The sequence below is a fragment of the Desmodus rotundus genome, chromosome 8 (genome assembly GCF_022682495.2).
Source record: "Desmodus rotundus isolate HL8 chromosome 8, HLdesRot8A.1, whole genome shotgun sequence".
NCBI lineage: Eukaryota > Metazoa > Chordata > Mammalia > Chiroptera > Phyllostomidae > Desmodus > Desmodus rotundus.
Genome location: NC_071394.1, coordinates 15,045,388 through 15,062,083, shown reverse-complemented (window position 1 = coordinate 15,062,083; position 16,696 = coordinate 15,045,388). Strand labels below are relative to the sequence as shown.

The 16,696-nt window shown below is 44.4% G+C and overlaps 1 protein-coding gene and 1 pseudogene across 1 annotated transcript in view; both read right to left on the bottom strand.

Annotated features, from left to right (window-relative positions):
• The window catches only part of EXT1 (exostosin glycosyltransferase 1), a 262,939-nt gene that overhangs the window by 48,793 nt on the left and 197,450 nt on the right, over positions 1–16,696 (bottom strand). The window lies entirely within an intron of this gene.
• Positions 13,688–13,817, bottom strand: LOC128781562 (U2 spliceosomal RNA; annotated as a pseudogene).

The window sequence follows — 16,696 nt, the reverse complement described above, 5'->3', positions numbered from 1 at the left end:
GGCACAATCTGAAGTTAGCACTATTACCCCACTTTACAACTGAGCCCGGGGGCTGCCAGAGGTCCAATAATTTGCCTGGAGTTATGCAGCCAGTAAAGAAGGACAATTAAGAGTCCAAACATGGTCTGTCTGAACCTGAAGTAGGAGAACCGGCAGATTTCAGCAGCGTTTTGCACTGGCTGTACTTCAAGAAAAGAGGCACTGATGAAATCTTTCAAAGACCTGAGCACTGAAGTTATGTTGGTGCTTGTTCCAACGGGTAATTCAAATAAAGTAGGGCCTGACCTTAACACACGGAACTTACATGTGTGCTGACGCTGACATGGCTTATTGCTGGGGGTTTCTGCTCATTGTATTCTGGGGGAAGTTCATGTATTTCTGATCTGGCTTTCTCTCTCTCTCCTCCACTCTGATGCGATGCGAGGCACATGCTCGCTTGTCTGAAATTATCTTAAGCCAAGAAAACCAAACCACGCTGCACATCCATTTGGTTTACTTGTCACCGTGAAATCCTCTGGTCGTCCATAACCCAGTGATCAAACAGACAGGCACAAAACCCGTGTTCAAAACCTTCCCCTGGGGAAACGGAGTGACGATTCTTTGGAATAATAATGAGCAAGAATAAGTTAGCAACTACTTAACATTTTTTTAAACCCTATAATTGAGACTGAGTGTACGTAAACTGAATGAAGATAGTTTCATGTTCTTCTTGCTACTTCTGATGTGGAAATGAGGAGGAGGTAGTATGAAAGGAGCTTCTCCTGGGTGGAGGTGTCAGATGGGTCCTTGTAAAGTAGTGCAAGTTCAAAACACAAAATACTATCTGAGGTCACATTCAGACCTCCCAATGCAACCGCAGCCAAGTGGAGCAGAGTGTCAGGAGAGTACCCCCTTAGCCCCCAGCCCCCAGACTGGCTGGGCACCCTCGCCTAAGTCTACTTGTGGGCTAGTTTATGATTTACACAGGGACCGGGCATGGAAGCTGAGACATAAAATGTTTATTGACAAAGGCACACGTTTCTCATCTAAAAAAATATGTCTTTTTAAATAAACCTACAAATTCCACCTTCTGCCATTTACTTATTGAGCCTTATGGGCAATTTAAGTCCTGATGTGTGTGTGTGTGCGCTCGTGCAAGGAGAGCAAAGGGATTCTATTTTCTCCTTGAAACCTTTATCTTACAAACCCATGATTCCTTAAGACTGGAAAATGGGTGTGACGCCCGTATCTCCTTGAGATATCTTGCACAGACAGGATCCCTGAAGTGCTGAAGATTTGGTCACTATAATTTACCTAGGTAACATTGATGTTAAGCTACAGATTTTAAACTGTGGGCCCAACTGTAGGACTCTCTAACTTCAAACTTGCAAAGCCCACAAAACAGCATGTGTGAAACCCTGATGAAAACTGGGCACCAGAGATACCAAAAGGTATGCTGGGTAAGCAAACCATGCTTTACCATTCATTTTCTTGCCAGCAGGAAAATAATGTGTGATAGAAACCCCAGCACAGTCTCAGCTGGTTTTGAACCGATTAGACAGTCGGCATTCATTGCACAGGGCATTACTACCCATTAAGAGTGCAGGCACCTGATTCGACCAGTAGATGGGGCACACATCCACACGGCAAGTGTCCCCACTGAACTGGCCAGGTGAGAAAAAATAGGTCCTGCATCCTCCTCCTCAGGTCCCAACCAAAGTCAAAAAGATGCCAAAGGGGAAGGAGTAGGATATATTTCAATTCTAAAAGGGGCATTTGGTTATTTCTCTGACTTCTCTTTCTCTCCTATAACAATAAAAGGGTCCAGGACTATAGTGGGATGGGGGGATGTACTGACCATACCATTTGGAAATGCTCTATAAAGCACGGCACCCGTTCAGTCACTCATTTATTCTTACTTCGGACCAGCATTTACTGAGTGCCCACTGTATGCTGGCACTGTGCTGGACTGGATGCTGGATCTCACCCAGAAATCAGACGTGCCCCGCGGAGTTCCACATCTGCTGTGGGGTGCAGACCCTGAAAATGCAAGACACGTGCGCCTACAGATCCTGGTGGGGCGCTCGAAAGCAGGGGGACACTGGAGTGACTGTGGGAGGGAGGTGGCTTCTGAGTGAAGATTAGGGTGCCAGGAGAGCCCTTCCCCGAGAAGCAGGAACACTGAAACAGCCTGAGGGCTGAGAAGAAGCCTGCTCCCAAAGGGGGTGTGGGAAGAACAACTCAGGAGGCGGGAACCGGGTGCAGAGCTCCAGTGTGGGACATTCCTGACACACGCAAGGACCAAGGAAACGCAAGCCAGCCTGGGTGGTGCTGGTGGAGGTGCTGGCAGAGGCAAGGGAGGTGAGTAATAACGGCGGAAGGCATTGGTCTCCTGGGACAGTGGGTGGCCCTGGCTTTGATGCATATTCATGCCCTTCGGGGGAAAAAACACACAAGCGTATAGTGCTTGATTTGCTATATGCTGTTTTTTGATTCCTTACATACATAAACTTCACTTACTTCTCAAAAGAATCCAAAAGGTAAATACTATGTCTACCATGCCCTTTTTACAGATGAGGGAACAAAGGAACAGAGAGGTTAAGTGACTCGCCCACAGTCACACAGCTACTGTGGCAGAGACCAGATGCAAAGTCCAGCAGTCTGATGTCAGAGCGCATGCCTTCTCTTCCACATTCTGATGATTCTCAGGAGCATCACTTTATTTCAATATTACTGCCTATATTTTGATGCAACTCTAAGTCTGGGCCTTTCAATTTAATTTAATAGCATTTTTGTTTTGGTTTGGTTTTGGTGGGTGAGAGAACCAAAGTGGCCCAAATAAGGAATAACACAATTTGGCACCGGATACGGGCTCGACAGACTGATACATCCTGATAATCAAGCACAGTTATGTACCCGACTCTTGCCAGACACCAGCTTCCTCATGAGCCTGGGTTCGGAACACAGGGCCCCCAAAGGACCGTAAATCAGCACACTGGCTATCTCCACAAAGTTTCAAACAGATGTTCACCTTGCGCCTACTCTCCCAGGCCCCAGATGGCTCCAGGCGCTGGCTCCTTCCTCCTGCAGACCCTCACATCACCTTTCAGCAGGTCAGCAATGCAGCTCAGGAAGGAGGCAAGGGGAGCAGCCCCAGGGCAGCTCTTGCAGAAGCCCCGTGGAGTTCAGAGGCATTTCAGACATGCGTAAAAGGGGCTGTAAGCTGAGTCGGCATACCTCAACGCCAGCCTTAACTGCCTAGGTCCAACTTTCCAAAAGATGAAGTTTTACACGTAGCAGAAAAACTGTCTGCTGCCAGTTCGCCTGGGTCTATAATAATTTATTCCCCACTTTTCCAGAAGCAACAAGTACATAGAATTTTACTACAGTGACATAATAGTAAGACAATTCCCTAACTATGCCATCCTTCCAAAAGCAAGAGAAGTAATTAATGGTGAAAAGATGACTCCAGCAAAATGTAAAAAAAAAAAAAAAAAAAAAAAAAAAAGCCAAACAAAAAAAACCTTACATACATGTTCCAAATCAATAGCAAAAACTTAAATAAATAAATAAATAAAATCAGAATTAAAAAAAAATTCCATTCTCTCCTAGGCCAAGAAACAGGTTCACACATTTTCCTTTCTCCCTAAATTGAAAGTGTCCTGGCCATTCATTACCTAGTGATTTATGTACATGGGTGATAAGAAACCCCAGAGCACAGAGTCCAGTTATCAAGCCTTGCATTTTTTTTAATCTTTACTATATTTTTCCCCTGTTACCATTTAGTTCTCTTATACTCCCCTCCCCTCCAAGCCTTGCATGGTTTTTTTTGTTTTGTTTTGGTTTTTTTAGGGCAGTCCAGAGATCCCTTACTTTCCTCTCTCTTCTCCAAAAATACAAGGGCTCTTCAAAAAAGTAGAAGCTAGGGCTTCTTTTAAGATTCTCTGCCTCCAGCATCCATGTATCTGCATAGAAGATCAATGACTTCATCTGAGAGGGAGAATGAGTGCTTGGGATGTGCCTGTAAAGCCCGGGGCAGACATTGTTGATTTCGTTGGCTTCCCTTGTAAATTGCACTCCCTGCTTATCAGACTTTTCTGGAAGGCCAGAGGCTCAGGTCGAACTTCCTTCACCCTGCAGCAGTGTCGGAGAGGGGTCGGCCAGATCACCGTCCACTCTGTGGGGGGTAGCTTCGGGGTTCCAGAGTGAGACCAATGTTAAATGAGCTTACTTAGAAATGGCTTCTTTTTGTCTCACTTTATGGAAACTTTCTCTAACTCCTTCATCCCTCTTGGACCCTAGGCAGCTAGAACATTTCACACCCACTGTTCCCTATCTACCACATTCTACAGGCAGAGATAATTATGGGGAAGGTTATTTATTTCTGACTGTCAAAACTCACAGCAAGGCTTACTAGGCGGAGGCATTTGAAATTTATCCTATCCAGGGATGATGGCACTAATCGTATCAATGGTGTAAATACCCAGCTGTCTGCTCACACGGAATATAGAGAAATGCATTTGCACTGACAAATGTTTACACTGAGCCATAATGCTTTAATTTACCTCAGTGGGGGGTGGAGGGTAGGCCAAGGGGGGTGCCAGAAGAGGGTAGTATAGCTTATTATTACATGGTGTTTCCTTATGTAAAACCCAAATGTATAAAATGTTAAGCCCTTTCCAACACAATTATTTAAAAGATGTTATTTCATTATAAAAAGTAACTTTCAATTAAACAGAGACCTTATCTCAAGGAGGGTTGATGAAAAAAACCTGCAACAGAGGGACATGAAGTGGTTGCCGAGTCACAGCGCTGGTGAGGGGCATCTCCAGGATTCAGCTCAGGTCCAGACCACAAACATACCTGCTGCAAAGTGCCGCTGCGTGCCCAGCAGGCCAACTGAACAGATGGGGTACAATCAACCCCGCCCACCCCTTAGAAATGCCCAGAGAGCCAACTGAGCCCAGAGGTAGCGAGTGCTTGGGAAGGTCAGCTTTCAGGTACAGGGGGTACTTATTTATTCAGGAACCAGCTATGAGTCAAAGTTCCATAAACCCATCCTTGTATCCTTTTTTGGGCATCTCTCAACAGCACAGGATTAGCCATTCTTGGAGATGATTCTGTGGGCTGGCATAAGTTTTTGTGGGTCGGTAGATCTTTTCTGGAACTATTTCTAGGCTGTATGAATCGTTGTCTAGGAATGTGTTTCCCTGGCCTTCGAAAACATGAAGTGCATTTTGCTTTGTTCACAGATAACTTCCCTTGTTACTACTGTTGGCAATGAAGCCAAAGCTGAAAACACTAAATGACCCCGAAAATGTCCCAAGTCTGACGTCAAAGGACATTGAGTTTACTTCCCTTACCTCTAATCCATTCCTTGTTAAGAGGAAGCTTGGAGAAATTTACAGCCCAGGAAGATTGGAGTGGGGGGATGCTATTTAAATGCAAAATCACTCCCTGTGTGTGTGCACGTGTGTGCGTATGTGTGTGTAGTGGGGGTGGGGAGTTGAAAGAAGGGAGTGAGTGGAAGGAAATGTCCATCTCCATGGGCAATTCAGTTTTGGCTGCTCCATGGAGACAAACCAATTACTACGGAATGTCAAGGTGTTTTGTATGAATTGGCCACCTGCCCATTATGAATTGGAATGGGATTAACCAGCTCATTCCAAACACTCCACCAACAGCAAATGGTCATAAAATAATGATTTTCAGTCACAGACATCCTGGCTTGGTTATCGACTTGGGGGTAAAAAGGCTTAATAAAGTCCTAACACTTTTCAGAGAGACTTCCCCTAAACACATCTTTTAGTCTTTCTTTTTTCTGTCTCTCTTAGCTTTATTTTTTTAAAAAGCTGGCATGCTAATTAGGAGGTTATATGTTCTTCTGAACATACACATACTGGTGCCCATCAACCCACTAGCCTGTTAACGAACAATTCATGCACTCTAGCACACAGATCTGCTGGTCCCCTGTGCTTGCAGTCTGCAAAGCCCCCCAGAGAAACACATGACTGTCCAATTTCCAAGTTTAATTCAGCCTAGGGTTCTAGAACCAGTCCGCCTCTGAGAGAAGCTTGGGCTCAAGATTGAGGAATTCAGCACATGACCAATGCCATTAGCCCTTTCAATTATTTGTCTCAACTTCTAATAATTGACCTTTCCCTTGTTTCAGACACCAAGTCCATACTTTATATTCCAGGCTCAGTGACATGGCTCCAGGGGCCACCATGAGCCAACAGCATCTTTGCCCATTCAAATGGAGCCCCGGCCTGGAAGAGAGTCCAGGGTGGATTTCAGCCCAAAGCACACCTGGTGTCCCTGTGGGTTCCTGTATCGGATGCTACTGCCTTCCTTCCCGGCATTCATTTCCCCTCTGGGGAGCTACTCAGTCCCTTTGGTGTGGGTGGCACTGATCCCCACTCCCAGCCTTGAGGGCAGCATGTGACCTAACAGTAAGCCATCAATCGTCGCATTGCCCAGGCCCTGGTTTTTTCAGGTATGGTGCTGGGAATCCTTTAAGCCAATGTGGCTGCTTCCTCTGGTCAGGTTCTTTTAGCCAATGTTGGTAATGACTGCAATAGAGGTAGGAAGAAACTGTATATATCCTTGCACACTCCTCACTTCCAAGTGGTGTGTTACAATGAAAACATGTCTCAGGACAAATTCTGGAGTCCCGCCAAAATCCTAGCCCAGGAAGCAGACCGCACGGAAGCTGAGGTGAGTGGCCAAGTGCTCTCTCAGTGGTCTGCCCCTACACTTCCTCCGCGCACCTGCCCACGGGGCCTCAGGACCTCCCCAGGGTCGAGTGCCTGCCGCCAACTCTCTCAGTGGCCGACTCTGTGATCCCTGAGGCGTGTGCTCTGCCTTGCGGGCTGGACCTCCTGCCAGAACTGGAAGGCCCTCACCCCAAGTCTGCTCCACTCCAGTTGGTAAGGCTCCCCCCCACCCCCTACCCAGGTCCTCCCATCCACTCTGTGAACCCACATGACCTCGTCTACACCTGCCTCCACATTCACAATGGGCAAGAGCTTAATGAAAGGAACCCAATTTGAACGCATAGTATTCAAACAGAAATTCCAGCAGATGAAGAAGTTTGACCTTGCTCATGAAAAGCAGGGCACCTCTTTAACCCAGAGGATGGGAGGGAGGAGCTGTAAGTTCCTATGAAGTCAATTACCAGGAACTTCTGATCCTCCAAAACACAGGTGGCAAGCATAAGGCCTGCGGGCCAAATCCGGCCCTCCACCTTGTTTTAACTGGCCCGGCACCTCGTTTCTACCCAGTGGCAGTGAAAGCTCCCACTTAACTGTTAAGGAGTAGTTACATTTATACAGTTCTCAAATTACATTCAGCCCTTTGAAGGCATCCATGAGGCTGATATGGTCCCCGGTGAAAATGAGTTTGCTCCCAAACATCTACCTCATAAGCCACGCCTGGAAATTAAAATACAGCAAACTTAGTAAATTTGTTTTGTTTTGTTTTGTTTTCTGACAATATCAGCCTTTGCTGAAGGACAGCATAGCAGGAACAAAGTCCATTTTCAATGTAACATTTCATTTTATGGTATTCCTATCTTAATGTCCAACTTAAAAACCTAGCATACAGGTTTCAGATTGTAAAACAATCCTACCTGATTAAGCCTCATTTCAATGGATTCTCTTTACTAAAGGAAGGTGGAATTTACATTCTTTCTCATAAATATTTATTTTCCTCACATGAAAAGAAACAAATGCATATATTTTTTTCCTCCTTGAAATAAGGTTATGCTAGGAGAAGAGTGCTTTTAATAATGTAGTTCTAAGAAAATCAAATCTAAATATGAGTCCTTTAGATTATAAACTATTAGGTTTTTTTTAAAGATTTCCAAAAAAACTCCTTTATCTTGGGAGATAAAGCAAGAAAATAGAACGAGGCGACGCTGCTACCCTTACTGCAAGAATCAGCGGTGCCCAAGCTCACAGCGAGCCTGATTGCAAATGAGACTATCGTTCCTGTACTTTTAAGGCTTTGTCTTTTCCCTGAAAACAAAGTAAGATTTAGGAAATGAAAAAGCTGTGTTTAACGTTGACCCAACTCTTCACAAATTACTTCTGTGATGGCTCCCTCTTCTTAACACAGAAGCAAAACTCAATCTAAGGAAATTAGTTGTGACCATGTGACACAGCTCGCAAAGCTCGGGGTAAAAAGGGATGCACAGCCTCATTAAAATTCCATCTCCTACCCCTCGTTCTCCCCTAGGACTTTCCAGGTGTGGGTGCCTTTTATTCAAACATCTGGGTGTCTGCTCGCCTTCACCACTTGCCGCCAGTCTGTTACTTGCTACGGGTTTTGTTGGCATAGTTGACACAAGTGTCCTCTAGGAGCTGACAACCCACGTAAGAAGTGGGCAGATAGAGGATGGAGAGACCTGATGTTGGCATTTACATCCTGGCCACACCACTCTGTTTCCGATTCCTAGCACACTGCCCAACAGCCTACAGCAGTCCCCACGGCCGGCCTGTGGACGGTGAGTCCCTGCTGTGGCGTGTGGCTCATTTCTAATCTGTCTAAAGCTCTGTACTTATTTTCCCGCCATGCAGCTTGTTCTAGAGTGGGCTGCCTCTTTCCACGGCAAGTGCTAGGAGATATAAACCAATTTCACCACTTCGCAAAGCATAAAGCGTGGGGGCCACTGAAAGCCGGGACTGTGTCATTCTGTGTGTCCAGCATCCACCAGGACCAGCATCTCTAGGACCCAGACGGTACACCACCAATGCTTCCTGCATACAATGAATGAAGGAATAAAAGAGAATCTACTTCAACGATCCAGTTAGAAAAATCACATTGGTAATATCAGCAGTATTTATGGGAAGGCCACCTAAGTGTCCATTCTACAGAAGGGTAAAGCAAGAGGGGAAAAAATGTAAAAGGACAAACACTGGCTGATTTTGAACTCCAAGGCCTGAGCTCAAGCCTTGGCTTTTTTGTGGGGTTTTTTTTCCATATTGCCTATGTGTTACAGGAGTATTCAAAAACATCCCTAATCTGCCCTTCTTTAGTTGTAACTGGATCCCCACAGGGTTTCCTGACATAATCAAGAAAGAATCGACTCTAATAGCACTTTGATTATTTTACAGTACAGTTGCTTGAAGGGTATGGCACCTTCTGAACATGCCCCTGTAACAAGCACTCCAAGGCAGAAATGTCTGCCTACTGCCTTCTGCATTAGTGCCGATATCGGAATACCTGGCACCAACAACAGGATCGAGCGGTAGGCGAACTCCTCCTCAGGAAGCTCGGTAAGCAGCCCTCATCCTCTGCTCCGTGAGGGGCTTTTGCACACATCTGTTTCGGCTCCGTCCCCCAGAGATGTCTAAAACCTAATTAACCAATTAATTTGCAAATATATTCTAATTTATTCACGGCAGATTTTCCTGGGTGTTAAATTATCTGACAGAGGACCATATGCAGTACACAAGAGCAGGACCTCACTGAAATTCCTCGGGTTACCCCGACGCCAGAGGGACTATGCACACGCTGGTCCGCACAAATCTCCATCCCCTAATGAGAAAATGCGTTGGCATTTTGTCCATCCTGCTCAGGCTGCATGTGGTTTGGGGAAGCATTGCTAAATACGATCGTGAGAGCAGAGGGGTGAGAAACCACACTCAAGTATGTTTCCTACAAGTGCTTCTGCGGGATACCCTAGGGGAGGGCTGGGGTGGGCACGGTTGCCTGGGGCCAAGAAATTGGAGAGAAAGGATGATATTGGTTGGCCAAAAAGTCCATTTGGTTTTTTCCCCCCTGCATGATGGCTCTAGCAGCACTTAGTTGCCTTTAACTTCATTTGAAACAATTTTGTTAGATTGTATTGCAACAGCTGTCCTACCAGCGTGCATTTAAGAAAACACTTACCAAAATTGGTGAATTTTTGTGCAGCCATTTTAACATTGAAGATGGAAGAAAATAAGCAACATTTTCAGCATATTTATTTTTTCAAGAAAGGTAAAAACACAACTGAAACGCAAAAAAAGATTTGTTCAGTGTATGGAGAAGGTGCTATGACTGACCGAATGTGTCAAAAGTGGTTTGCGAAGTTTCATACTGGAGATTTCTCACTGGATGATGCTCCACGGTCGGGTAGATGAAGTTGATAGTGATCAAATTGAGACATTAACTGAGAACAATCAACATTATACCACATGGGAGATAGCTGACACGTTCAAAATATCCCAGTTAATAAGTTGTTGGTGAAAATGAAAAATGTGTCTCTTATTTTACAGAAAAAAACCAAATGGACTTGTTGGACAACCCAACATGACAAGTTGTTTGTCTTAATCTGTCTTCCTGGGGCGGAAGAAGGGGACTTTAAGTTACAGGAGAAGTGTATTCTGTCACAATGGGAATTACTGTTGTCAACGTGTATGCAGAACTCTGTTCTAGAACAAAGCAGCCACAGCAGGTAACATTGTTTACTCAGACAATCGAGTTAATTTACAGAACTTGTGGATTAAAAAAAAGAATGTTCTTAATTACTACATTGTAATGTTTTATTCAGCTCAATGACTGTATAGCTACAGATAACAAGTGAGAATAACACTATCAAATGTTATAGAGATTACCTAATTTACCAAATGAAGAATAGCTCAATGCACATTTTGCTACCAAAAAATATGGAGTGTGGATTTGAATGTTTACCATGAAAAGCTTAGACAGTTGCTAATTGTGCAGCATTCAAAGAAAAGCTTAATTTTTTATGTTATTCTATTCAAAAGATAAACTATTATTTTTAATATTAGCAATATGGTAAAGAAAGAAATGGCAATATCATACATATTATACGATGCAGTTTGGTATCTACTATCTGTAATATAAATTCTAGTATGTACTCAATTTCTCTGATCTCTATCCACACACAAATCAAATGCTGAGGTAATGAAAAAAACTAAAAAGAAATGCACATCCAGTTTAGGGCTGAGGTAGGGAGGAGGAAGCCAAGACAAAGTTTCACATAACAGACTGAATTCTCTATAACAAGGAATCCGAAGAAGTTAAAGAGAGAGGGTCTTAAGAGTTTTTACAGGAAATACTTGGATTGGTCAGTTCAAATTAGTTCCCTGAAAGAGCACTCTTTCTTTCAGTGCAAAACTCTTTTTAAAGGTAAAATGAAATGGGGATGGATTAAGAAACTAGGTGACATTAGCAAGCACACTTGAGAGCAGAACTGACCAATCCCCCCTTTGCAGAAGAGAAAGTGATACGTATCCCGGCTGTGCGTGCCCACAGGGTGGGGAGTGATTTCTCTGACACTCACAAAGATACCGTTTCTTCAGTACTCAGGAGATTCAGCTGGTATCCCTGGTTTTCATTTCTGGTGTGTTTCTTTGTTTAGAATGCCACCAAAACCACACACTGTGACTACCTTCCTCTGTCTTGAAAGACGGGTGGTGTGACAAATACAAGGTTACGAGATGGCCTGGGGGAATTTTTCAGGTATCTCTTTTACCCAAGATACCTTGATTCTCTTTATCCTTATACAAGTCTCAGCATCAGTTTAAGTGTAAATCAGCAGGTGAGTAAATTTGGTTATGATGAGTAATCTGGCTTGTTCTAACCATGAGGAATTACTAGATTTTAAATTATCATTTCTTTTTAACATAGAAATGAGCGGAGAGGTACAAAATGGTTTTGCTAGATTATTTAATAATGTATGATTATGAATGGTTGTCTATTTTCAATATGTTTGACATTTATCTTTCAATACCTTTCCCACTATATCTTTAAAATAGCAACTTGATCCTCTTTCCCCAACTACCCTGGGCAATTAGCTAAGTGGCTATAATATAGTCCCATCAATTGTTTTGCAACTCTCACATTCACGGGTCCGGAAAATTGTAGGCAGCATTTCACTAACACAATACGAATTTCAAAAGGTCTCTCGTTCAAATGGATTCCAACACAGATAATCACAGAAACTAGTAAATACGTTCCTTTTCCATCTTTCTTAGCATCAGGTCCAAGTGACTGTATTTTTTTAAATTACCCATTTTTTTCTAACATTGCTTTATTTTCTGAATTCCTTCTTTCTGAGGGCCCATTAGGATCTCCTGCAGTAGGGTTAGCCAGCCATTCTTTCTACATATAGAAGCTGCAAGAGGGAAAGATGTTAATCTGCAGCTTGAGGAAAAACTAGTGTTAAGATGTTGGTCAGGTTTTCTACGTAGTATGAGACATCTGAAGACAACAGAAATGGTGGCATTCTTCTCTGTGTTTTATTTTTGCTTCTTATTAATTTTTTGAGAGACAGAGAAAGAAGCATCAATTTATTGTTTCACTTATTGATGCATTCATTGGTTGCTTCTTGTATGTCCCCTGACCAAGGATTGAACCTGCAGCCTTGGCCTATCAGAACGGTTCTCTAAGCAACTGAACTACCTGGCCAAGGCCTCTATGGACTCATATTAAGGCTGGGGATCACCTGCCTAGTATGACTGGTAAAGTTTGGGATGGAGAAGGAAGAAGCCTCAGTTTCTGTGCCTTCCAGCCTCCTCTTTCTGAAGCAACAGCTCTGATTCAGAGCCCTGACTGCTAATTCCACGTGCAAAACGGTCTGAGGCAATCTTCCAATTGTGCTTGAATGACTTGTCAGGGCCACTCTTGTATTTGATATATTTCCATGATGCTTAAGTGGGCCAAATAATCAGTTGTCAAGTTCCACCTTTCTAGGGGAAGAATTGAGGGGAGGAGAAAAAAAGTGCAGGAAAGGATACAGGGGGCTCCTGGACTTGCAATGGGGTTAACATCCTAAGTCGAAAATGTTGCAAGTCAAAAATGCATCTGCCACACTTGCATAGCTCAGCCTAGCCTACCTTAAACGTGCTCAGAACCCTTACGTCAGCCTACACGTGGGCAAACTCATGTAACACGAAGAACACACCGCAGGGCACCTGCTGTTGACCCTTGTGACGATGTGGCTGTTGGGGAGCTGTGGCTGGCTGCCACTGCCCAGCATCATGAGAGAGCATTGTACCACATAGTGCTACCCCGGGAAAGGATAAAAATTCAAAGTATGGTTTCTACTGCATGCATATTGCTTCTGTACCACTGTAAAGTCTTAAGATCATAAGCGTAATCACTTAGTCTGGGGCTGTCTGCATAGTGGGAAATTGAGAAAACACATATCAGGGCCCAGGATTCCAGGTTTCCAGCTCGACAAATGCCCAGCTGGCTGGCCCTTCCTCCCACACAAGCAGTGGACAGGGGGCTGCATCAGGCCCTAAATTCAACCTCCCAGGCAGCAAAGAGGGCAGCTGCTGAGTGTAAAGAGAGATGCTAGAAATGATAAGCACCTACCTAACTGAAGCTTTCTGTAGAACATAAACAATTAAATTCATCCAACAAATATTCTTAACACCAATTGGGGCCAGGCCCTCGGCTACATGCCCACTCTGCAGAGATGAATAATACTCAGGCCTTGGCCTAGAGGAGCTAAGAGTTAATCAAAGAGCAGCAATAAAGGGTGATAAATACTTCACACTGGAAGTGTATTCCGGGTTTATCAGGGTGCTCTGAGATAGAGAAGCCTCTTATTCACCAGGGGCGAATCCAGAGGGAGTGTCACTTGAGATAAATTTTAAAGAATGACAGGATTATTGGGATAGAGGAAGAAGGAGTACACGGGCCCTGGAAAACACCTGGACACGCAGGAGTAAATGCAAAGAGAGCACAAAAGACGTGGGAACTTGGCAACAGGAACAGGCAGAAGCACCATGCAATTTATTCCAGAAATATTCAAATTCATTTTAAACTGATAAGAACAGATACTACACTTGATCTTAGCCAAAAGGCCGAGAAGCGATATATTCAAATTCATTTTAAAAGATACTATATCCTGGGCTCAGTGGCTAGGGATAGATTCTTAAAAAAACTGTTTTAAAAACATCCCACACATATAGTCCAACAAGAGTTTCGAGAAAAGCATTCCATTCCTCGTTGCTAAAGCAGAGTTTGAGTTATTTGCTGTTTGTTAAAAATGATTTTCTATCTGCTAGTAGGTATAGGGATGATGATGATGATGATGATGATGGTGGTGGTGGTAGTGATGATGATGATATAAATGTGGGCCATTGTGAAGCATCTAATTGCAAAAGCTCTTAACATTTGAATCTTTCTATCTGAGTGTCTTTCCTGATACAACACTCAACAGGCAGAGGCGGAACCAACACAAAATTAAACAGTGTCTGGTCCCCAGTAATTGGAGATTCACTTACCTATTCATCATTCGTCCTTCATGGAACAATTATCAGTACATATTAAGCACCAGGCACTGTTCTAAGGTATTAGAACTATAGTAATAAACAACCAAAAACACCATGAGACGTTCTTACAGCAGACACTCACGGAGCCTGAAGCTCCCAGGCTGCGGGGAAGGCGACGACACCGGAATAAGGAAACAGGACAGCAGTCAGGAGCCTGCTTTTCTGTACACAGAGCTCGAGCACATGCCTACACGTAACCAGGACCCAGCGTGTATCACAGGGGCTTGACTTGGCGGGCCCTGATGACCACGTGCACTGGAGACCTCGCGTCTTAATTTCTGTGTCTTTGGTGCGCGGGTCTCCTTTTGGTCGCGTCACCTTTGCCCCGCACAGACATCCACATTCGCCATGACCGGAGGCGGCGGTAGCTGAAGTGGCTTGGCCTTCGCTGGCCTCATCAGCGAAGGCCAGTGAATTAATGAGGAACTAGGTGGAAGGGCTTCAAAGTTAGACCCACTGCCCCCAGAAAAGCCCGGGGACAGGGAAGGGAAGCAGGCCCCAGGCAGCGCCACACAAGACCGCCCTGGGAAGTGCAGGGCCGGGCTCCACGCCGCGGAGACTTGGTGCCTCCACTGCAGCACAAGTACGGCGAAGCGGAGGGGAGAAAAAGTAATTAGGTCTCAAACCTGCATTAAAACATTTTTCGCAGGGTTTTGTTCTTGAAGTGGAAAACTGTTCCCACAAGGTCTATTTTTAAGCATTTTATTTTAAAGAGATCAGAAACCTTTTCATGTTGAAATTGCTCAGTGGGAAATTTTCGAGTAATGCTACTTAAAACCAGCCTAGGATGACAAAGCAGAGGAGGCGAGTGGATGCTCTAAGTCTGGGGAAATACAACCACTCCTCGCCCCTCACATCAGGGGCATGGCTCAGGAAGGGTAAGGATACGATCACAGCTGCCAGTTCCTCTGGGACCCAAGTTGGTTAGCAGGATGCTGAAATCAAGCAGAATTTCATATTTGGGGAAGATACTAGTTCATACACACTTTTTCTTTTCAACTACAAATTTTAACTGTTTTCCCCCCAAATAAGGCAAAGGCAATATTTCAAGTGATTGATGGCATCTTGGTTATGACAAACAGGTTATTTAACCTTGTGGTGCCCATTAATTTACTAAGAGAAGCAAATATTCAACCTGTTAACCAGAATCTGATTTTCTATTACAGGCTCAGAAACACAGTGAAGGAAGGTGATTACCCGACTCCATACTTCGCTGAAATCCAATTGAAAGAGAAACCCACTGGAAATAACTGACATAGTTCATTCGCCCACCAGATGTTTGGTGAGCATCACCCGTGCTGTGTGCCAGGCCCTTGAGATGCATCACTGAGGACAGACTGCTGCCCACACGGCGCCGTTACTCTACTCCGGCATTAAATAAACAGACAGTGCTCTAGAAATTAGGTGTCCTAGCTTACATGTGGCCGGGTCGCTGTGAGTCAGTTTGAAGTCTCTCAAAGGGTGAATTGGAGGAGAATCACTGCAGACATAAAAACCCACTGTTCTAAATGCCATTGGCTCAAAGCTCTCCCCTTCCTCCTGCAATCGCAGCAGCCCAGGTTTCCAGTCTTTCAGTGATTCCATTCTGGAACCAGAGAACTACGAACAGACACTACAGTATGATAAATGTGGCAGCCAGTCAGCTTCGGCTAAGTGATGCTGCAGTAACAAAAGACTCCAGCATCTAGATCAATGGCTTTCCATGACATGGCTATCCTGTGTCGGCTGTGGGCTAGGCTACTCAACTTTTCTGTAGGACCCAGGCTACCCGGTGGCTTGCCTAGAGGACATACTGCCTTCAGGGAAGAAGGAACCGAGAGAATGATGGCCATTCAATGACTCAAAGCTTTTCTTCTTAAGTGGTACAGATGACTCGAGCTCTCATTTCATTGGCCAAAGCAGGTAACACAGAAGTCAAAGGAACGAGAACATATTATTATCCCACAGGCAGGAGTGGTGAATAAAACAACAACCAATGATGGGTAGGTCACAGCATTCATCGGAGTGCAGCTAGCTACCAGAAAAGATGTAGAAAATATCTCCGACCCTTCAATTTTCCCGAACTTGTGATTACTATTAAATTGTGACCAAAACTTCTGAAGGGAAATAACTCCCTTTCACATCATAATTCCTCACCAGACCAGAAGCACACAGGATGTAGAATGAAATGAAAACAAAGCCAGGAGAAGTTCAAGGAGATTAATTTTTCCTTCTGCGGTTAGATGTCAAACAATTCCTTTTCCCCCTCAATCATTCCTCTCCACATGAAGGAAAAGGAACTCCAGAAATTATAGTGTGGAAGACTGCATTTTACTTTGCAGCTAGTAAATTCTTCCTGAGAGCCGCCTGATCCTTGCACTGCCAGGTGAGAGGAAGCAGGCTGGGGTAACACAAACCTCTTGAATTTTTGCTCTGCAGCA